Here is a 23,217-nt window from a genome sequence, read left to right as displayed (position 1 = left end):
TCCTTTGTCAGCCACAGCATTCTCTGCCTTCCACTGCAGCAATTCCAGTACGGTACCGAGCTTTGTGTTGCCATCTTCGCAATTGGGGTATAACCCTTTTTTGTGATCCTCTAACATGCGATCGAACTTCAGCTTCTCCTTTTGACTAATGCATTGCGTCCTTGCATCGACAATGACCCGGCGGAGATCATCATCATCGGGCACATCGTCTGGTTCCTCTTTATCTTCAGTAGCTTCACCCGTGGCAGCATCATTGGGCACATCGTCTGGTTCCTCTTGATCTTCACCAGCTCCCCCCGTTGCAGCATCACCGTATTCAGGGGGCACATAGTTGTCATCGTACTCTTCTTCTTCGCCGTCTTCCATCATAACCCCTATTTCTCCGTGCCTCGTCCAAACATTATAGTGTGGCATGAAACCCTTATAAAGCAGGTGGGAGTGAAGGATTTTCCGGTTAGAGTAAGACCTCGTATTCCCACATTCAGTGCATGGACAACACATAAAACCATTCTGCTTGTTTGCCTCAGCCGCATCGAGAAACTCATGCACGCCCTTAATGTACTCGCGGGTGTGTCTGTCACCGTACATCCATTGCCGGTTCATCTGCGTGCATTATATATAATTAAGTGTCCAAATTAATAGAAGTTCATCATCACATTAAAACCAAAGTGCATACATAGTTCTCATCTAACAACATATAGCTCTCCAGAGCATCTAATTAATTAAACCATACATTGAAACTATGTAAAACATTTCAATGCGAAAACAAATGCGATCATAATCGCAACCAAGGTAACAATTGATCCAACGGCATAATGATACCAAGCCTCGGTATGAATGGCATATTTTCTAATCTTTCTAATCTTCAAGCGCATTGCATCCATCTTGATCTTGTGATCATCGACGACATCCGCAACATGCAACTCCAATATCATCTTCTCCTCCTCAATTTTTTTTTTATTTTTTCCTTCAACAAATTGTTTTCTTCTTCAACTAAATTTAACCTCTCGACAATAGGGTCGGTTGGCATTTCCGATTCACATACATCCTAGATAAATAAAATCTATGTCACGTTGGTCGGCATAATTTTCATAAACAATAAATGAACCAATAGTTATGAAGATAATATACATACCAAATCCGAATCATAGACAGGACGAGGGCCGACGGGGGCGGATACCAAAACCATCGCACTATATAAGATGCAATAATAAATGTAAGAAAATGATACAAGTATCTATCTAAACAGACAAGTAAGAATATTTTTCCTTTCAGAAAGAAGATAAGAACAAGAGGCTCACCATGGTGGTGTCGGTGATGAGATCAGCGCGGGTGATCGACGGCGGTGAAGACGGGGACGGGGCGTGACGGACTGCTAAATCTAGACAAATCTCGAGGAAAATGGAGCTTGGAGGTCGAGCTTCGAGAGGAGAAAGCTTAAGTAGTGTGGCTCGGGCATTCCATCGAACACCTCATGTGCACAGGAAGTGAGCTAGAGCACCACAAAGCCCTCTCCCCCTCGGCCAGAAAAAACAGAGCACTGTGCTCTGCTCTTGCGCGAGGGGGTATATATAGGCACCTCATTGGTCCCGGTTGGTGGCATGAACCGGGACTAAAGGGGAGCCTTTGGTCCCGGTTCAAGCCACCAACCGGGACCAATGGTGGTGGGCCAGGAGCGAGGCCCATTGGTCCCGGTTCGTTCCACCAACCGGGACCAAAAGGTCCAGACGAACCGGGACCAATGGCCCACGTGGCCCGGCTGGCCCCCTGGGCTCACGAACCGGGACCAATGCCCACATTAGTCCCGGTTCTACACTGAACCGGGACTAATGGGCTGAGCCGGCCTGGACCATAGCCCTGTTTTCTACTAGTGCATGTTTGCCTTTGTGGAGCTCGGCGACGCGAGTTGGTGGTGCCCTGGTCTGGCTCTCCTGGAGGCAATGGCATAGGTTGTACACCTTTGCTCTTTGGAGAGCGTTTGCATCGTCCGACAGATCGACGCCTCGTGCCAGGCGAGGAGCTAGGGAGCCCCTTCGGAGATGTAGGAGGTTGTCAACAGTTCGGTCGGAGTCTATGGAGTTGTCAGCGTTATACTCACATGCTAGTTGGGTCTCCTCAAGGCTTGGCGGTGTCTCGGCAGGGTGGATTGCACTCCGTGGAGGGCTTCACTGTCTTCAAGCTGGTCTTGTTCTTTAGTTTCTTCATCTTTGCTTGTAGATGGTAGGAAGCCTATTAGCCGCTTGCACATCACTCTGTATCCTTTGACTTGTTTCTTTGTTTCGTCTATGTAAGTTGACGTTTGATGTAATCCTGATCGGTTGATGGCTTTGTTAATTTAAAGCCAGACTCGACTTGAGCCTTCGTTCTAAAAAAATGTTGCCTTCAAGAATAGGAACCACGTGCCAGGCCATCATTGATGCTGACATTTAACAGGGTCGGACTAGGCTTTCCCCTAAAGCTCACCAAAACCATCGTCGCTTTAGCCTACCTAGCCGACCGTAGCCGTTATCTATTGACCCAATCCATGGTAGCCATAGACGTTAGTCAGCTGACTATCACCGTCCTTCACCAACATAGCTAGCAAACCACCACGATACCACCCACCATTGTCACCCCCATCTCAACCCCGACCATAAGTGCGAGTGATGATGTAATCCTTCGTATCAGGTTCATCGCCAATGCTCCGATCACGATCAAGGCGGCCCTCTCGCCATACCACCATGCATGACTAGGTCCACATGCGGTCCTAGCTCTGGCAACATCCGCTAGTTCCGGCTCAGATCCAGCTTGTGTGAATCTACTATGTCTACCATGCCATTGTCCGGCCGGACAAGCAAATCAATACTCTCGATCTAGCAAACCGCCTTGACGAAGAGTTGCGCACCTTGTGTCCTAGCATTGGCAGCATCGATGCGGTCGATGTCAGGTCACCCCCAAAACTCAAACTTAACTGACATCTTGCCACCATCGCGAGCATTAAGCCACATCAGAATAAGGCCCCCGATGGTTTGGACTTGTATCCATAGTTTTTTTAATTACAACGTATCCTTACATATTTTTCTTCAAAAATTACAAGCTAGTGATTTATCAAGCGTTGCACTCAATATTTGTAATTTCTAGCATTTTTCTAGTGGGTTTTTTCGTACAACGCATTACAGATTTTTTTCCGCTGCAGATCATTTACACTAAACAAGTTATGTTTCTTCCCTAGTTTGTAAATCTAGCACAAATTAGAAAAGGTTCGCAAACATCTACTGCACACATGAGTTCGGTTGATGGCTGGTGGTCTTGTGCGCCCTCATTTCTCGAAGCGGACAAATACCACCTGGTTAACACTGATTAACTATAATCATGTAAAGCAACACTGAATAAGTAAGGTTTCGCAAGATATTGCATTCCAACCATTAGCCGTCTTTTTTAAGTCCTTGATTATCAACTGCCTCACTGAGTAATGACCAATGCATGCCAATTACTAGCGGGGGTAATTAGGAGTAGTACTACGTACGTACGTAGGAGTATCGAACATATAAAGGACGCTATGCTACCCGCCCACCTGAGGCACTTGCCATCGCTAATCCCCCTCCATCGTTCGATTTTCTTTACTGTGGTACGGTTTTTACGCTGGCAGTTGTTGCACCGTTCATTCGTGTTGCACATCATTAGTTTCATCAAAAGTCAATGACAGGTGGGTCTCGTTGGATGTAGACCTAGGCAAATGAAGTGAGTTTGCCTCCGATCAGGGTATGACAATAACCGACGTGCGGGGAGCGCTGTGAAAACCCTAGCCCCGAATCCCCGTCCTCCCTCGAGCCCCACGCCCAACTCATTCGCCTCTCCCCTCTTCGGCTGCCTTGCCCCTCCTCCTCTCGCCTCTTCTCCTCAAGCCCGCAGCTCTTCCAGCCAGCGATCTCACGTCGTTGCCGCCCTCCACCTCGCCCATGTCCTCAGGGCCCAAGCCACAACCGCACGGCAAGAGGCAGGGATGGCTGACGTCGGAGCCGGTGGTTGAGGTCACCCGCAAGGCAACGCCCCCGTCAGCATCCGCGTCTGCGTCACCGTTGTCCTCGCATCGAGAAGAAATCCACTCCAACCACCAGGACCTCGACTCTTCTGTTGCAACCACATCCCCATTGTTGTCGTTGCGTACATCTGGTGCTACTCAGGTTTGGATTTTTTATCTTAATCCCCTATTTTGCTCATGACCCTTGATTTCAAAATTCAGGAACTTGTTGTGGAAGATTTGCATTGCAAAGACATCTTCATTCATAGGGTTTGTTTTTGTTTTCCCCATGTATGTAGCCAATGGGCCCAACCGTGCTTCTCCATTGAAATCAAGACAACTACAGAATGCCAGGAGGTTGTTGAAGTGGTCCATGCCAAGGAAAACGATGGCATCAAGTATGTCAAAAATTTCTGGTCTAAACTACAGGTGAGCTTTTCATTGACCCAATTTCGACTTCTGCATAGTCCTAGGTTCTGTACAGATTTGAGATGATAGAAATTCAATTTAGGTAAGCCAATAAGCCATGGTTTTTCTTTGCTACCGTTGCTGTCATGTTCCACATAGTTCTTTCTGCCCCAAAATACTACTGGCTGCCTCTTCATTATTTTATCACTAGATCCATCTCCATGAATTTCGTTATTTCATACTGGATATTGCAAAATAAGATTTGACGCCGTTTGTTCATTGTGTTCAAAACAAATCTTATAGCGGATCTATTTATTATTTCCAGTCTCGCTTAGGCTAAACATTATGAGTGACAAGTTGTTTTCATCCTTTGTTGTCAAGAATTGATGTGGGTGTGCTTTGCTCTTCTCTCTACAGCCAGCTTGCTGCAGTTAGTGAAGACAACAGAGGTTAACAAAGTGCCGTGCTATACCACTATGTTGACTAGGCAAAGAAATTACAAGTGAAACCTTTGTTGTAGCTGAAATAATTTACCCTTGCATCACGATAATTAGTTTACACTGCATTATATTAGTCTCGGAAACTGATTATTGGGCATAGAAGTTAGACAGTTTGTGGAGTGTCAAAATATAATACATGCCTTCTCTTTAATTTCCACATCAAGCTAAGGTGTTCCCCTGTTTAGAATTTAGGCACTTTCTATTTATTGCTTCAATGTAATGTTTAAGTTCTTTGCTCTAATGATGTCTGATATATTTTATCAGTAAAACACACTCACAATTATTTGTTCTTCCTTGGTAAGCCACCCGCATTTCTTTTGCTGGATTGGTGCAGTTTCTTTGCCTTCCACAGGTCCTTTGTTGTTGTTGGCCATGGCCTTGCTGCTTGGAGGGGGGTCAGAGGACTTTAATGAATGAGATGAGGGTGTCCGTGGGGTTACAGGCCAGAAATAGGGGAGGTAAAAACAATACTAGGCTATATCTATGCTACAGCTTTACTTGTTGTATGTGAAGTGATACAGTTGTATTTCATTGGTGTGACATGGAGCCTGTTTGTATGTGCATGGAACGTGGACTGTCGGTTCAGTATCAGTCAGGCCTTTGTGCGTGCGCTGCTTCAGGCTCGAGAGAAAAATTGACTGACACCAAAAAGATTTCAGGTGCCTGAAGAATAGCAAAAGCAAATTATTTATATTGCTAACTGAGATGGAATTACAGTTTATTTGCTTGATTGTTTGGTCGTGTCTACCTAGGATAAGTCATTGATGGTTGACCTTGTTAGCTATAGATGCTACCCCCTGTTCCGAACAAGACTGAGGCGCGTGGTTGAAGTCTCCTGGGCAGGTTTATCTGCTTCGACATGTGTCATAGTTTGAGAGGTATGCTCTGGGGATTCAATTTTTTTGTCCGTCCAGGCATCTTTGTTTCTATCTGCCTGATAATGTTTCTTTATAGGCCAGTGGTGTTCCTATCTGCTGTAACCAGTGGGATGTGTATTTGTCTAGGTGGTGTCTAAGGGCAAAAGGTACAAAACATGATGTTTGTCTCTCCCTCGCAAGTCACTTTCCGCTCGATTCGTACATGATCTGATGTTATGAGCTGTTAGTTCAATTCGGTTGGTTGATTAATCATTCTCAATGTATTTCAGGTATTGGTCTCCTCTCCGTAACTGCATATATTTTACCATGCTAATTTTGAGTTAACCGTTCGGTAATATTCCGCCACTGGAGATATATGACATAACCATTTTTGTTATATATACATAAAAAAGGTTGCATATGTGATGTACTGTTGTTTGTAGCTTTTTGCACTTGTCTAATTTTTTAAGCCATATTCTTGAAACTTCATTCTGCTTATTGTTTAATTGTTTGCTCATAAAGTAGAATACACCAAAACAATAGGCAAACCGTAAAGTACCTTGGCATGAATTATTTTCTCCATTAGAGAGACGGGGTGCAATTGGTTAGGATGTCTGTCTGTCAAGTTATATGGTGTGTTTGTAGTTGTATCAATTATGCAAGACAGTAAAACTTTCAAGCTAACATGATACTAGAGATTTTGTATAGTTACAAACAACATCGATTTACCTGGAAGTATCACCATGAACATAACTGCTTGATGAAGTTAACATTTCTTCGCAGATAGTGTTGGCAAACGTGTTGCCTAAAGACTGGAAGAGATTGAGTACAGATGCCTCCCACACCCTGAAATCAGACCATAACTGCCAATACAGGGTATTGTTTAGGTACAGTTAAGCCTGATTTATTTTTTAACAACTAACTGCTACACACATTAATGATGAATTCATTTTATGAGTTACAAATACAAAATCTAAAATGGCATGGTTTTATAAAGTTGGGTGGGTTGAAAGAAACAAACTGTTCCAGGTTACATGTCATCATCTCTGTCGTGGGCTAAAAGCTCTATATGTTTTCCTCGAAGAATTTTCAAAAGAAAATACAATATGCCTTTATTTACCATTGATTGATCGAGTTAACTTGTGTTTTCATTGGTTTTGTAAATAATTTCTTAAGCGGCCTTTTATGATTGCCCGCTATATTATTTAATTGGGCTTGAAGGGTAGATCTTTTGAATGCATGTTTGGAATATGCAGTAAGGTAAATGGTGCCGGAAATAACCATAAATAACTCTATGCTGACAAGATGTGATTCCCCGCTGTCCAGTCACTATAAAACAGTGAGGTGGTGTTGGAAACTATGAAATTGGATTTCTCTTAATTTTCTTATTATAGAGGTAATTTAATTTGGAGCCTCGATGATGTCTATATCCAATATGTATATCTAGAAGTAGTGTTTTTTTGTGTGTATTATGATCCCCCGTCAGAACAAAAATGGTTTAAACTTACTGCTTTCGATCATAACTCATTGAATGATTTTGTAAGCATCCGCAAACTGTTCACCAGTTAGAATTTCAAAGAGGGTTTTATATAGGTCCTATTTTTCATTTTGATATGTCCATGGCATCCTTGCATTAATATTGTATGTCATTGTTTATTCATGTCCAGATGTTCTATTCAGTGCTAATGCTACATGTATATTCTTATTAGGTCAGCATGGTGATTTGTTTGATGCTTGTATGCATATGCTACTTTATTTTATAGTTCATCTTTTCCATTCATTTCTTAATAATCTCGATGATTTTTAATGAAATGGCACCATAATATGTCATATGGTGGTAGGAAATATGGTTACACATGGAATTCTGTATCTTCTTGGATAAAGAACTATTATCAAATAAAATCTGCATATGAATTTCCATATCTCTTGGTTATTTATATATGCATTACATATTATTCCTAACCAATTTCTTACTTTTACTTAGGGTGTGTTTGCTTGGGCTACAATTTCCATGGCTGCAGCTGAAGGAGCGGCTGTAGCTGGTGAGGCACTTCGCATTTGCCCCACCATAACTACAGATCAGTAAAGTACAGAGAGGCTTTAGAGCATGGTAACATTGTTTATGAGAAGAATCCACGACAAACTGATAACCTATTTCTTGGAGCTATCTACTGTAAGTTTATGACTTGGAGCTAGCTGAAGCTTCTATTTTCTACCAAAACTGCCGTTAACAAAAAACTCCTGCGATCAAGGATTTTTTCCTAAACTACTATTAAACTCACAAGAGGGAGCATTTTAATAACAAAAGAACTCTAGCCATGCTTTGTAATATACTGTGTGTATGTATGTTGTACTAGCAGTTCCTATTTTTTAACTATTGTGTACCAGATAATTGAATTGGCAATGTCTGCATAGATATGATGTGTTAAATTATGTTATGAGAGGGATTTGTTCATATTCAAAACTAAGGCAGTTGGATGAGCTTAAAGCACCTATTCACCAGTTAACTGAACTTTTCTAATTGTATTTTAAATCCACAAGAGGGCAAAATCGTTATTCTTTCCCACATCTAAATCAGATGGATGGGCTCCAAACTCCCAGTGCCATTTGTTTGAATTTTACTCGAGTGCCTTTGGACATATGGTATCATGGAGAGGTGGCATTAGCACAATTGATGGTTGCTTCTCCTCTCCTGTCGGCTACACCTCCTTCCTCTATATGTCAATATATCAACAAAACAAGAGATCTCTAATATCATTGTGTTATGGAGTTCACAGATTGTTGAAGATTTTTGCTGCCATGGAATTGTGAGTTTGTGACTATACATTCTTGCCCTATATGTGAATTGAAGATATACTGTCTCTGTATGTGAATGCAAATATCCAGGTATGTAAGCAAGTCCTAACTTTTATTTACATATTTATCTATGAAATGCATGCAAGCAAGTCACATCTTACAGACCATTGCTGTCTTATAGGTAAATCTAATGATTTATAGATTAACCGGTTGGAGATCGGTAGACATTCAAGTGTATTGATAACTGGAGTTTAGAGCTCAAAATCCTTCTAACTTTTATACTAACTGTATTTTCTTGACAGCTTTCAGAGAAGAACAAGTACTGTTAGTCATTCTCTGACATGTACAATACAATTCTGGAGATGTGAACGGATGCATTCATTTAGTAGAGTATTAGTAGATGATGATTTCTTTTCTTCGCAGTCATCTGGTGTATATCCTGATATGTTTAATTTGTTCCCAAATTAATTTGTAAAGTAGCTTGAACAATTGTACAGTCTCTCGGTGTATTAGTACTCTGTTTTTTGGGCAGCCGGAAGAAATCAGTTTGTCATTACATGTGAAAATGAGTTTATTTACCTTCACTGTTGCTTTTATTAGCTAACAAAGATGTTTGTGAAATAGTTAGTTAGGCATCACAGTGAAGCTTGGCAAAGGGACTTATGGTGAGGCCTACAAGGCTCGAAGCACTGTATGTAAAGTGGTGCCCTCTCATGGATACTCATTTGTCAACCAATACATGACCATACTAGAGAAGCACATGCCTCGCACACACAAGGACCCTAACAGGTTCTAAATGTGTATGTGGACGATCTTTAAATACCTGGATGATTATTATTTAAATACCTGGATGAGTGTTCCACATAAACAAAGTCATTGTCATTTTAACGCAAGAAGCAAGCAGTGTCCCATAGCACAAATAGCTATTGTTTGTGTTGATTAGCAAAATTCATTCATTAGTTATGGGGCATCAAGAAGAGCAAATGCCAATGCGGTGAGACATACCTGATCCATATAACCATCTGGAAAGTAGTAAATCCTTTCACCTTGGCAAGGCATTGTGATCAACAGACTAGCTTAAGCATGCCATAGCTCCTTGTATAATGCATCGCTATAACTCCCTGCACAAAGAATTCATTATGTGAACGAGGCATACAATTCAAGGGGCCTTTCACCTTAATTTAGAGCGGCAGGTTTTAACAGTTGATCATGAGTTAATTTAACCAGTATTACTATCTAAACTGGTACTGCATGCAAGGATCAGGGATCCACCACTCGCCTGATGTGGTAGCACCAATTTACAATGGCGGCTGCTACGAAATCATCCACCACTACCAGCACAAGCAACGCAAAGCAGCAAACGTGACTCTGACTCCGCATGACCAACGTGACTACAGCAGGTCCTCAACGTGGCAACGACGCCAGCGCCGACGATATCGCAGCAGCGGCGATGTTGCGACCCAGTCGTCGGTGGCTCCATTGACGCTTCATTGCAGCACCGCCGTCCTCGACTTGTCGCGCCGTTGGCAGCAATGCTCGCTTCATTGCATCACCGGTGGCGAGCGTCGCCGTCCTCGACTTGCCGCGCCGCCCGCAGCAGCAGCTGCTCCATTGCAATGCCGCCGGCAGCAACGCCCGCTTCATTGCAGCACCGGTGGCGAGTGTCGCCGTCCTCAACTTGCCATGCCGCCAGCAGTAGCGCCCGCTCTTCATTGCGGCCCTGACGGAGCTCCATTGCAGCTCCGGGCGCCATTGCAGCCCCGGCAGAGCTCCATTGTAGCCCCAACCGACGACGCCCACAGTATCCCGTCGTCAGCTGGCGTCCATACTCTCACCTCCGCCGTCCCGGGCTCGCAGCAGAGCCACTGAGCTTGCAGCAGCGTAATCCAGCCATGGTCCGCTCCCTCTACCTCACTTTCTCTTGGGACACACATGGAGGCCATCGATTTGACTGCATTGCTTGACGGAGGCAGCAGATCGGGGAGGTAGGAGGGGCTTGGGGGAGGCAACAGATCAGGGAGAGACGAACAGAGGAAGGGAGGAGGGGCTTGGGGAAATATGTGTCCGTGGCCGTGTGTCTCTCGGCTGGAGATAAGAGAAAGGGAGGGCGGTGTGAGGACCCCACAGAGGCACGTGGCACACAAACAAGGCAGTTGGTGGAGAATAAGAAATCATGCAGCTCCTATATTTATGCGGCAACAGCGGATTATTCATTTTCTGATACACTTGCAATTTCATACTAACAGCCTGTGAAATTATGTCCAGTAATAACTCGGTCTGCTTGTATTCAAACACATGCATAACTGTTAAACATGCCAGGTGAAACCACAGGGCAGATAGGTCAGCTTAATGATTCTACTACTTCTTTCCAGATGTCAGCAATTAAACAAGAGGAGGCAGACACAACCAACGATACCGGCGGCGGCCAAATTACCAAGAGTAATACTCAAAAACATATTTATAATGACTATTGACAAGTTTCAAATCATAGACATCATTTTATTTTATCATGGTTTTATTTATTCATTATAGACGAACCGCTATGTCAGAAGCACAATAAACCATTCGAGTATATTCATCACCCACGCAAAGCAAGCTCAATGCAAAAATTCAAAGGCAAGAAAATCAATCTAAAGTCAAGAAAGTATATTCTCCGTGGTAAGAGCTACTCCCTCCGTTCTAAATTACTTGTCGCAGGTATGGATGTATCTAGATACATTTTAGTTCTAGATACATCCATTTCTGCAACGAGTAATTTGAAACGGAGGGAGTACATTACTCTTCTCATTCCAACTACTCTCATCGCAATTACAAAATGGTATAACTTAATATAATTTAACATAGGTAAGCCTGACACCCACTACCTAGATGAATTTAGTCGGCACTTTGTGTGGGGAAACACAGTTAAAGCTCGACAACCATAATGTTCGTAGGCTGCGAAAGCTCCTCCACAACACCACCACACCTAATCAGTACTATATATGTGTGCCACATGATGGAAACATTTGCTACCGACTGCAAAAGGACGGTAATCCTTTGCAATTACTTTGTTCTATTTCATACAATGACATCGTATAAAATGATATACTAACTAACTATTTTCTAAGGGCTCCCTTTTCCCTCACATGGATGCTGACCATGGTGAACTGCCAGTCACTATTAGAGATGGAACTATCGCTGCACACCCCGCTTTATCAAGGGTGTTGACAAAAGGGCCACCATCACTAGAGGCTGGACCAACTTCTTCCATCAGGCGCACATGGAGGAAGGTCAAGCATATGCTTTCGCCTTCAAATACACTTTCAAAGGACTGCCTGATCGTCTATTCAATATAATTAAGTTGCAAGAGCCCTTTATTATATAACTTCGCATTAGTATACATGCCTACCAAGACTTCTATGTTTATCATGCTTTTGAATCTTATGTAATCACCTAAGACCATCCTGTGCGTTTAACTGTCGGTCATTTGCAGCTTAGACTGTTGTCTGGTGCGCTTCTGAACCAATATATGCTTTTGCCTTCAAGTGCACGTCCAAGGGCCTATGCATAATTGTTTATCAGTATCACTTACTTGTTGCATGCAGTATCATGAGCTATGCTTTGTCAGCAGCAATACTTTTAAAAAAATCTTCCTTTGTCTACTGCATATTCTCTGCTCATTGCAAATATGCAAGCTCTACTTTTTAAAATTCTTAGTGTAAAGATGCCTTATCAAGAATATTTGCTCAAATAAGTCCAGATGTATGTCAACTGAAAAGGCTCTTATATATGTTTCAATTTGTATCTATATATTTCAATGCACACTCCTCCAATACCTGGCTTGCGCTCGGCCTTTGCGCCATGGGCGCAACGGGTCATCTAGTGATAACTAAAGCAAGAGAGAAAATCTAGACTTTTTCTAGAAACACCGGTAATTTTATTCATAACAACGATCATTATAGGTACACTTCTTTGGATCCAACATGCAATAAATTACAAAATATTTTTCTAAAGTAATTTTCACAACTACAAATTACAATAGAAGTTCCTGGAGACATATTTTCTAACGTATCAATCTTTGTAAAATGTGGTACCGCCAAAACTCTAGTAAAGAAATTGAATTGGACTAGAGCAGCAGTATTGCAACTCATTCTCCTAGACAAACTTGATTACAAATAAAGAGTTTTCGAAAGCGCTTGAGTCACCCATCCAAAAAGATCATAAGGCAGAAGCCTTGAGCGATGAACTATTTGGACTGGGAATGATTCCCTAGATGTTTAGGTCAATGAATCCGAAATCCCATGAGTCACCCATCCAAAAAGTCCAGAAGCCATGAGCGATGAACTACTTGGGCCAGGAATGATTCCCTAGATGTTGAGGCCATCGAACCACATAATCTTACCATAATGCGAGGAGGGATTCTAGCTCCCTAGAAAATCAAACCAACATAACACAACACGGCAGCATAATCTCATCAGATATGAATAATCGACTCTGCGAGAACAAAGACCTCTCTGTCTCCAGGGCACAGCCACAAAAGACTTGGAGTAATTTTATTTGCAGAAAGAGTACGATGACTACTAGAGAAGAATATATATAAAGAAAAACCCTGAAGATCACCCACCTCTAAGCGTCAAGATCACATCTCGAGATGAGGGGACTCCACATTCGTGCTGTTAAAGGTACAAATATATTTGTAATTTATTGACTAGTATATGGAGAGTAAAATTGAGAGGTAGAACATGCCACTTTGATTTTCGTGATCTAGCGCGAATGTGTATATCCCTGAAAAAAAAAAGGCTGTGAGTAACAATAATGGGAAGCCGTCTACCCCAGTTCTTCGACCCACCTCAATCAGAAAAAAAAAAAAAAAAACCTCCGAGACATCCCACGCGAGCTCACCGCGGCCTCCTCGACCTCAACTGGTCGCTCCCCGCCGGCGCCGCCGACTCCCGCATCCCGGCCTTCTCCGATCCGGAACGCCCGCCCTAGCCCCGGCAACCACCTTCCTCTCATCAGGCAGCAGAGCGCCAAGTGCTGGCTCCCCTCCTCCACCCCGACGCCCCCGCCTCCGCCGTGTAAGGTCATCACGGACTGGAGCGATTCTGACGCCGTCTTCGTTCGTGCCCGTCTTCGCCGCCAAGATGGAGCTCCGATGCCGCTGGGGCGCCACCAGATGCAACATTTCGCAGGAAGGAGGGCCACGGCGGCTGCCGCCGGTTAGCGAGTGGTCGTCGCTCGCGTCACCACACCGCCCACCCGGCGTGGCGCCGGTCCGGCGGCCGCGACCACATCTTCGTGTACGACGCCCTCCTCGTCGAATGCTTCCTCGATACCCTTCACCTCCGCGAATTTGTATGCCCAGCCCTTCCCATCCCGTCTACTTCCCAAACACGCGCACCATCTATTCGACGGCATGCCCATACGGATTATTTGCTTCTCTTTTCCTCTGCCGGTGCAGAGTGCTATGATGAAATACTAGACCGATTGTGACGAGACGGGGATAGCCAAGCTCGGCAGCAAGCTCACCAGTCTTTCCCCACTACGCCCTCTTGCTCTCTCGTCCAAGGTCAGATTGATTAACAAGTTTCCGGGATTTTAAGATGATTAGTACTACTTGAGAACGATAGTTGATTGTTCAGATCGAATTTCCAATCTGTTTTCCCTTCCAAGTGAAATGAAATATGCAGCAAAATTAAATGGTGTGTGTGACATGCATCAGGTGCCCTTGCGATCGCTGTGGCCAACCCCACTGACCTTGTCAAACTCAGGCCTCAGTCCGAGGGGAAGCTGGCACCTGGTTTGCCACACCGTTGCACGGACAATGCATGCTTATGTGAAGATTGTTAGGCAGGTCAGTTTCTTCTGCTCTGCACGTTAACTGTGGATTGCTGCATTTCCCAAATAGCTTGCTTCAGATATGTTTGTATCATCTTTAGGAAGGGGTTGCTGCTTTGTGCGGACTGACGTTGGTCTGAATGTTGGACATGAGGCCATCATAAACGCTTCTGAGTTGTTCAGTTATGATCAAGTGAAGCAGGTGTGCTTGTTGTCATGATTTCCTATAATTGGTTGCTTATTCTCTCTTGCTGTCATGATCTCCTATATTTGATTGCTTATCCTCTTGCTGTTTTTTTGCTTATCCTCTTGCTGTTGTGAACTGAATTGTCTATCCTACAGTCATTATGAAACTTCCTGGGTTCAAAGACGACGTCGTCACTCATATCTTCGTTGGTTTGGGTGCTCAATTCTTTGCTGTTCATGTTGGTTCTCCGGTCGACGTGGTGAGATGTCCTCCTCGCTCAGTGGCCAATTATCCATACTCTATCTAGTCGAAAGTATTATTTCGTATACAATCAACTCGAACTAATTATGGTGAGCAATGCTTTTTTGGTGTATTTATCTACTAGATATTCCCTCCGTCGCATAATATAAGATCTTATTACATCCTATTTGTGAAAATTGGATGTGATAAGATCTTATATCATGCGACGGACGGAGTAGTATTCGTGCTCTTCTTCGCCGCAGAGTGCGCATTTTGTGGGAAGGAGGGCAGGTGGCTACTGCCGTCAGTGAGAGGCGAAGTCCAGCAATTGATTTGCTGCATTATGGGTTTCAAGGTGTTGACTCAACCCCACCCAAGGGTGCCTCTTGTTACTTTGTACCCCCTTTTATAGTTGAAGTTGCTTTTGGTTCATTTCTGTGCTAAAAGGTAACACACCTCTTAGGTTTGCTAGCTCACATCTAATGTCTCTTTTCCTTTTTCGCCGTTCTGGACTTGACTACACGACCGCCGTGGATCCTCCTCTCCCACTACCTCCTCGTAATGCCCTCCTCTCGGTGCAGACCGCCGACCCTGGCTGCCACTAGTTGAGGGTCTACGTCACTGACCTCCTCCACGCGCCCACCACGGCCTCGTCGACCTTGATTGGTTGCTTCTTGCCGCCAAGTTCCGCATCCGGCCTCCTCTGACCGGGGCCACCTTCCCTAACCCGGCAACGTCCTCATCAGGCCGTAGTAGTACAACACTACCTTTGATGCAGTGTAGTCGGGAAGGCAGCTGCTCATTTTGATGCTTTTGCATGCTCGTTATTGAATGGTTATTGATCAACCTACTGTGTTGTCGATCAAGTTCTTTATTTTGAGCATAGTGTTCTTTATCTACATGACATTCAGTTTTTGCTTGTAGTTCACGGGGTTAATGTTTCTTGTTGTACATGACTAATGTTCTTGTGCGAGGGATTTGTTTTTTGAATGTACAGTTGCTTAGAGGGTGCATTTAAAGGATGAGAAGGCACGTGTTGATGAACTTTGAAAGATGGTCTCAATTTCCCATGCGGGACTCTATGGGAATACATGGTTAGTGCTCAACTGTAGTATCTATCTGCAAGATACTATTTTGTGCTGGCTTGTATTTTTTAGGCATGACAGAATCTAGATGTTGATGACAAAAGCAGACTCGATTATTCACCTCTATCTGCAAGATACTATTCCCACCTCTATTTTGTTGCTCTTGCTCCTAAGAAAGTAATGCTGTGTTGTAGAAAGTGAGTTTCATGCTCGATTATTTTACTCTTATGTACCAACATAAAGACATGGTTGCTTGCATGAACTGCCAGAATAACAAACAAGTGGTGCATTTTGCTACCAGTTTAATAAAACAGTATGCGTGTGATGGATCTTTTCAACTTTGCTTCCTATTCAATTTGGTGCAGACTTTTTGAGATAATCCAATTCGAACATGTTTATTGTTTGATTTTGTTTTTCCCTGTGGATTTCAGGATAGGAGGCCAGCTTCGCGCGGGGGGGGGGGGGGGGGGGGGGGTGGGGTTGATCATGACAAGCAAGGTGAGCCTATTCTGTGTAGTTTGTTTCACTGGTTTTTTTTCAATATTTGTTTATTTGTAGAGAAATTAGTCAAAGACAGGCTTCAGTGAAGACTGATCTAGAACTGGTAGTACATTTCTGAACATTGTGCAATTTTGGTGATATGTGGGCACTTGACTGAATGTATTGCTTTTGAAATTTATCCAAACGTCGTGTCATTGTGCCACTACCTGGTTCCTCATAGAATGTATGTCTGTTTGGGTTGTGCAAATTGCTAGTAGTGGAAGAGCTGTCTTCCGGTTGAACAATGCCAACATTGCATAGTTTTATGTTTTTAGGGCTTTCTCAGTTTCATATGACCTGGAGTTGTCTGATGTCTCTAAATATGTTGATCGCATGAGTTAATAAATTTTACGAATTATACCTAACATATGTGCAGCTTATAATGAATTAATATAGAATTAGATTCCCTTCGGTGCCCATCCCTCCAACGTCTCCATCTATGGTGAAACCCCCAGAACCTAGGTATATCCCAAGTACACACTCTGTTTATGTCGCACCATCTCCAGAGACCAACCTAATTGAGCTCATATTTGTGTAGCGACAAGGTGTTTTTTGTTGCTATGTGATATATCTGTGTGATCCACGTGTTTGCTTCTGTTGTTGTGCCATGAGCTGCAAGTGCTCTTCGCAAGACAATGTGACCTACATCCCCTGCTCTTCTGGTTCTATCGACGCGTGTTATCCATATGACCTTAGCTACTGTCCTGTAAATTTTGTTACCCCTCATCAAGACTGTATCATGCGTGTGCTTCTTTTGTTGAACATGTGTTCCCCACTTCCATGTTGCTAGCAGTTTGTACATACCTTATGTTCCATGTTAGCAGTAGGTTATGTACTGATTTAGTTCCTTCTGCAACTCTCTTTACTATGGGGTAGAATCAAGTATCTGTAATTTATGGACTAGATGGTAGTTTGATCTGTTTTTTTGTTATGTCTTACGACTCCTGTGTTTAAGGTCTGTTTGATTTCCCCTTGTTGCTATGTATCTTTTTTTTATGCCACCTTTTTTAGGGTTTCTCCTTTTGACCATATGTGTGTCTGGTAGTAAGACGATGTGTTTCACACCACTATCTGTGTCTACTTGCACGGAGAACCAGTTTTAAGCTATGTCTCCAGCGAAAGACTATATATATGTATATGTAGGTACTCCCTCCGTTCGAAAATAAGTGCTGTGGTTGTAGTTAAGATACTTTGCATTTGAACAGACAACTGCCTACTTACTATATGTAATATATTGGTTGATGATGTACATGCCCAACGTTTGCCTTTGATTTCCTTTGTATTGCAAAAGGTTTACCCCCTCCTGCTTGGTCTATGAACTAGTTTGCTGTCATTTGGCTACTTTTCCTGTTCTTCAGTTTAGTATGATGGTTTTTTTTTTTGAAAAGAAGTTTAGTATGATGGTGATTCTATCGAATGTTGCTTTTAGTGTGCCATGACTGTAGACGAGGGTATCATGGCCGAGAAGCTTGCAGGACTCAGCAGCCCTCTACAAGATTTGGGGTAAGCAAAGAATAAATATTGCCTCCTATCTTGTCTACAGATTTGGTTTAGCCAGATCACTTCATCTCAAGAAAACAATAGTAGTAGTAAGATCAACTGTACACCATGCAATTAAGATGCAAGTAGCAGATTGAATTCTGAAACACCTAAACGAATGGTGATGATAACCATCTTAATTTGTAGCTTTACACCAAAGAGTGTTTTCTATCTAATGATTCAGTTAAACCTCATTTCTTTTTGCAGTAACTACTATATATGGGGTATATAAACAGGTCATCTGGAAGTGCATGCTTAACCTGCTCTCTAACCTCTAGGTCATCTCCGTCTATTATTGCTAACTGGATTGAGCTGGATCCAAAAGCAGATCTTGCACGTTCTTAAAGCATGACCATGCTTGGCGATATATAGATGATAAATATACACAAAATATGTTGATAGATAAATATTGTATTAATGCATCACAATGATAAATATACACCCAGCCTTTATATATGTTGATAGATAAATGACGTAGTCCACAATGATACCTCTCTTGCTGAACTCCTTTTTAATCGAGAAAATAAAGCAAAAAGGAGTATGTAATTGTTGTAGAACAAAAATGTGACTGATTACAAGACCACCACCATCACCAAAAATCCTATATCCACGGACCCCTCTTTTGAACTAACCTGCCCCCCATGTGCAGCAAAGCTCCCACCATCAAACACTCCTCTGTCTAGTGAGTGGTGCTGAGAGCACATGGCAACTTGATTTGCAGCTACTGGAACTCTTCACACCCCTCGGCGCCGATCTCGGTGAAGGCTGCCACGAGGCTTGGCATCATGTTTGTGAGTGCAAGCCTTAACCCAGCCGAGCACGGTCGCTTCCTAGTCGCTTCAATGGCATGGGCATCGTCGACAACATTTCCCTGAAGCCATACATTGCATGTCCTAAGCACAAATTTTCCCCGACGGCGGAAGTGTTCCTTGACGAATTCCTCAAATCCCCAAGGTGGCCGACGTAAAAGGTGTTGCATGGTCCGGAGGGTTAGTAGGTAAGCATTCTCATTGTAGGGCAGCGCATTGCGGCGGCCCTCCGGTTTGCCGACCAGTGTCTCATAGCCGGCCTCATTGTAGTATGGTTGGTCATTGAGGACGAGGCCCTGGATGGACAACGACTTGGAGGAGGCTTGATGTTGCTGACGACCAAACCTCGGTGCCCTCGCCACCAAATGTGTTCAGCAGGCTGAGGCACACTGTACCAGACTCGTAGAGGTCGGGATTGAGGCGTAGGCCAAAGGAGTGGTAGTACACTTGCGGTGGGGCATCCGGGTACGACGGAGGTAGCTGCATATCAAAGAAGAAGAGGCCGTGATGATATGGCGTCCCGCTTGCGCCCACCATCACCACCCGAAGCAGATCCATGCGGTCCTCAAACGCTCGCACGTAGATGGTTTCTGCACATTAAATGGTTGGCTATTCATTTGTAACCATGCATATGGACCGTGTATTTTCAGGTGCATTCACATACCTGGTAAGTCGTTCTCCAGAATTTTCCATTCCTTTTGCACTGTTTTGGCCCAACTCTTCCCATGACTAGCGCCCTGCATTTCCTTTGAAAGAAAAGAGTATAGATTAAAGTTCTACATTTAGTAAAATTCGTTTAATAATGACTTTTAATATGTTGTGTGGTCATTTACTTATTTTAAGTTAGGGAGTTTAGTTTTGCATTAAAAAATGAATGCCATAAGATCGATTCCACCGTTAGACAAACCATATTGTGCATGTAAACATCCCTTACTCTAACCTTAATTACCTCCGTCCTTCATCATTTTCTATCATATATAATTACCTGGTCCGTAGTGTCAAGGTAGTGGTGATCCAGAGGACTCATCTGCAGTACATCGAAATGTGGAAAGCATGACGATTCATCGCAGCAACAGGTAGCATATGCAGCCTTCGTCCCCCCAGCAAAACCGTGACAAGTCAAATCTACAGCAGCATCGTTGATCCCCATTGCAGCAGCACCACCGATACTATCATCATTTGCGGGCGCGGGTAACTCTGAGCTTGGTGACAACAACGAGGGCCGCCAGTTCATCAGGTATCCTTTACCTCGAGCTACCACGTCACTGGTGAATTGGAGCAAAGACCGGAATGGAAAACCTAAAAGGCTTGTCCTTGACATTGCCGGGTCGACATCATTATCTAGATTCTGAAGATCAATTTCCTAAAATAAGATAACACATATAACCGCATCAATTGAGGTGTATCCATCCATATAATCATTTATCATAGTATATATAGTACTTTGGTGTCTACCAGGAGAAACCAAAATAGTCCCCACACCTCATTATTTGTCGAAGTGGACAATGTTTAGAAAGATAGATATATACCGTGTTGGCAGCAACCGGTTCTTCGGGTGCGTCATCGATGCCATCGTCCTCTACCCAGTCGCCCATTTCAAGCCATAGCTCCATGTAGTGCTTGTCCTTGATGACAACGATCTCATGGGGCGATACCTGCAGCACGCCCAAACAAATCAACAAAGTTGAGTATGTAGATCTAAGAAAGGTACTAGAAACTATCCACGTACCGTTGACATGCTACCATCACCCCACTTGACTTGGATGTGCCCATTAGGAAGTTCAACTACCCGCCCAACCCATGAAAGATCGGCAGGAACGGCATTTTTCTTCTTGTTTCCCGATAACAAGGGTGCACTTTCACCGTCATCTGTTGATCCCGATGGTAGGATACGAATGGCAATATCACCATAGTAAGCAGAGTGGTTAGAGTCCAATTTTAAGTCGTAAGCACTGACGGTTTGGTCGCATTCGACCTCCTTAGCCTCATCTGGGTGCCCTGACGTCTTGAACCATGATACACAAACCGTCTGGTCCTTGTATTGCAGGCTCTTGACCATGCCCACACGCTCTGTTGGTCCAGTTCCAGACGCAGCAATGTCATTGTTGACACTAGTAGTTATCACATCATCATGGTCACCAGTACTATCAACGGCAGCACTAATAGGGAGAATGTTGGCGACAACATGTTGTCCCGGGAAGAACTCTTGCTCATTCCAGATCCCAAAGGGGACGACAGTCGCTGAACGTCTGCCATGTTGCCGTGTGCCGTCCTGCCACAACACATCAACGGTGGTGCAGGTGTCGGCGACGACCATAGGAAACTCCACCTCCACATGTCTCATGACTTGTGGCCGTTGCGCCCGTCTATGGCCCTCAAAGACGACCTTCCTTGGCTGCTTCTGATAAAACCTCTCATCCTTCTGCTTGGTGGGTGGTACCACCTGAGAGGTTGATGCTTCACACACCTCTTGGTTGTCTTGTGAGCACGCATTGTATTCCTCTTCCTCGTCCTCGTCCTCCTCCTCCTCCACCACCTCATCATCATCATCATCATCACCGTGTTGATCAGGAGCACAAGCTGCATCCTCTTTGGTGGAACTTGTTTCTAGAAAAAAACAACGGTCAGCAAGCCCCCAGCAGCAATTGTACGAGGCGCAGAAGAACGTAAGATCATCTGGGTTCTGGTAGGCTAGAGGAGCGGATGCCTCCACTAGCCCCTTGTCGGTGCCACAATGTCTGGATGCAACCCAGTAGACAAGGACGCCGGACGTCTCCACCTTCATAATGGTGCCTACTTGTCGGTAGGGATGCTAGTAGCCATTAAGCCAGCGAGCATCCTTGAAGAGTGAACAAGCGCCTGTCAAGGTGACATGTTGCCCCTGGTGGAATTGACTATTCATCTGGTGGCGATGCAAGGTCGCCATGGTGCCGATTTCACGCACTCTGGCCAGGTTCGTGGACTCCGCATCGGTGATCCTGCAGATGGCTCCGTCATCAAACAACACATCGACGTCGATCGACACCTCGACGACACGGCCGAGCCACGGCCCGGACACGACAAAGTCGCCAAGGTTGAGACTCCTGACGCGCCGCAGGCTAGACGGGGACACCCCCCTGATGACCTTGGTCGGCACGCCGTTGTTGTCGAGCTTGGCCAGGTTGAGCACGGTGTTGACACCGGTGACAACGCCGATCTGGCCGCCCATGTCAGATGCCGACCCGACCACCTGTCCGGGGTACAGGTGGCTCCTGTCGACCACCTTGATGTCACCGACATTCTTGTACACAACACTGTCATCGATGCGCAAGAGCTTGAACGTGTCGACTGGGAGATAGATGTTGTCCACCTCGCCGTCCGCGAGAACGAGGCCACGGTCGATGAGCATGCGGCCCGATTTCACGAGGTCGAGCAAGTAAAGATTGGGAGATGCCGCCGCGGGGACGACCATCGTAACCGACTTTTCCGGCGAGAGTACGTGCCGATTGCTTTCCGGCCAGAACCTGGTGTCGACTGATCTCGCCGGCCGGAGGCTTGCTAGATCTCGTCCGGCTGGAAACGCACGGTCGTGCGGTATATGTTATGCCACGTACGGATTGGATTAGAATTCCTATAATACTACACGGACAAAAGTACCACGGCCTGCTTAATTAATTCCAACAGATAGATCGCACACTACGGCTCCTGAGTTCTAGCCTTATACGGATGAGATTTTTGTTCCTTATACAAAAGCAGCACATTCTTTTTTCTTTTTAAAAAAGGACAGATCATAGGCGTCTCGGAAGCGTTTGTCTCCTCGTCCCCCGATCAAAAATTCCCACCGCCTCATGCATCGTGCAGCGCCGTCCCATGGCAATGTAGATGGAGAGAAGGAAGTACACTCTTTCCGGAGATGCAGAACCCATCTTAATAGTTTCTTCCCTAGACCTTAGGCGGTCAAAGCAAACTCTCATTCCAGACTTTACCGGTGACCTTATGAATTCGCCTTCCCTCTGCCTTCCGCTCCGGTGAGCGGTGGTGGGGAGGAGAATCCCAATGCCTCTGTTCCGATTAGTATTTTATAGATTACGGTTGTTTAGTCCTTGTCAGTTATAGATGAACAAATTCATGATTAATTCCAGTAAGTACTTTATGACTCTAATAGAAAATAGCATGCAACAATCTAGCATACTAGATGAATAGAAAAAACATGCACAACAACATTGGAATGTAACAACAATTATAGGTAGACACATGAACATATCATGATGGACGTACGGTTCATTAGTTGCTGCGGGATCGGCGTTGTTGGTGACAATGTTGGCGACGATCTATTGCTGACGACGATGATAAGTAGCACCGCCCGACTTGGACGGAAGAGGACCCATGATGACAAACTTGGGTAGTCGCGCAGAGCGCTTCCCAAGAAACCTAATTCATGCTCACCTGATGTAAGTATG

General features: G+C 44.3%; 1 long non-coding RNA gene and 2 pseudogenes across 1 annotated transcript; 1 reads left to right on the top strand and 2 right to left on the bottom strand.

The window, feature by feature from the left end:
- Window positions 1-9,821: 9,821 nt before the first annotated feature.
- On the bottom strand, window positions 9,822-10,495 carry LOC147977811 (uncharacterized; annotated as a pseudogene).
- Window positions 10,496-13,402: 2,907 nt separating this feature from the next.
- Window positions 13,403-16,319, top strand: LOC125547633 (uncharacterized). Its single transcript, XR_015599510.1, has 5 exons — window positions 13,403-13,895; window positions 14,002-14,109; window positions 14,263-14,394; window positions 14,480-14,580; window positions 14,721-16,319. It is a non-coding gene; the product is annotated as an uncharacterized LOC125547633 (long non-coding RNA).
- A 1,540-nt stretch (window positions 16,320-17,859) lies between these two features.
- On the bottom strand, window positions 17,860-22,229 carry LOC125547627 (putative ubiquitin-conjugating enzyme E2 23; annotated as a pseudogene).
- Window positions 22,230-23,217: the final 988 nt, after the last annotated feature.

Source organism: Triticum urartu, chromosome 3A, assembly GCF_056163025.1.
Source record: "Triticum urartu cultivar PI428250 chromosome 3A, HENAU_Tu73, whole genome shotgun sequence".
NCBI lineage: Eukaryota > Viridiplantae > Streptophyta > Magnoliopsida > Poales > Poaceae > Triticum > Triticum urartu.
This window is presented reverse-complemented; position numbering and strand designations above follow the sequence as displayed.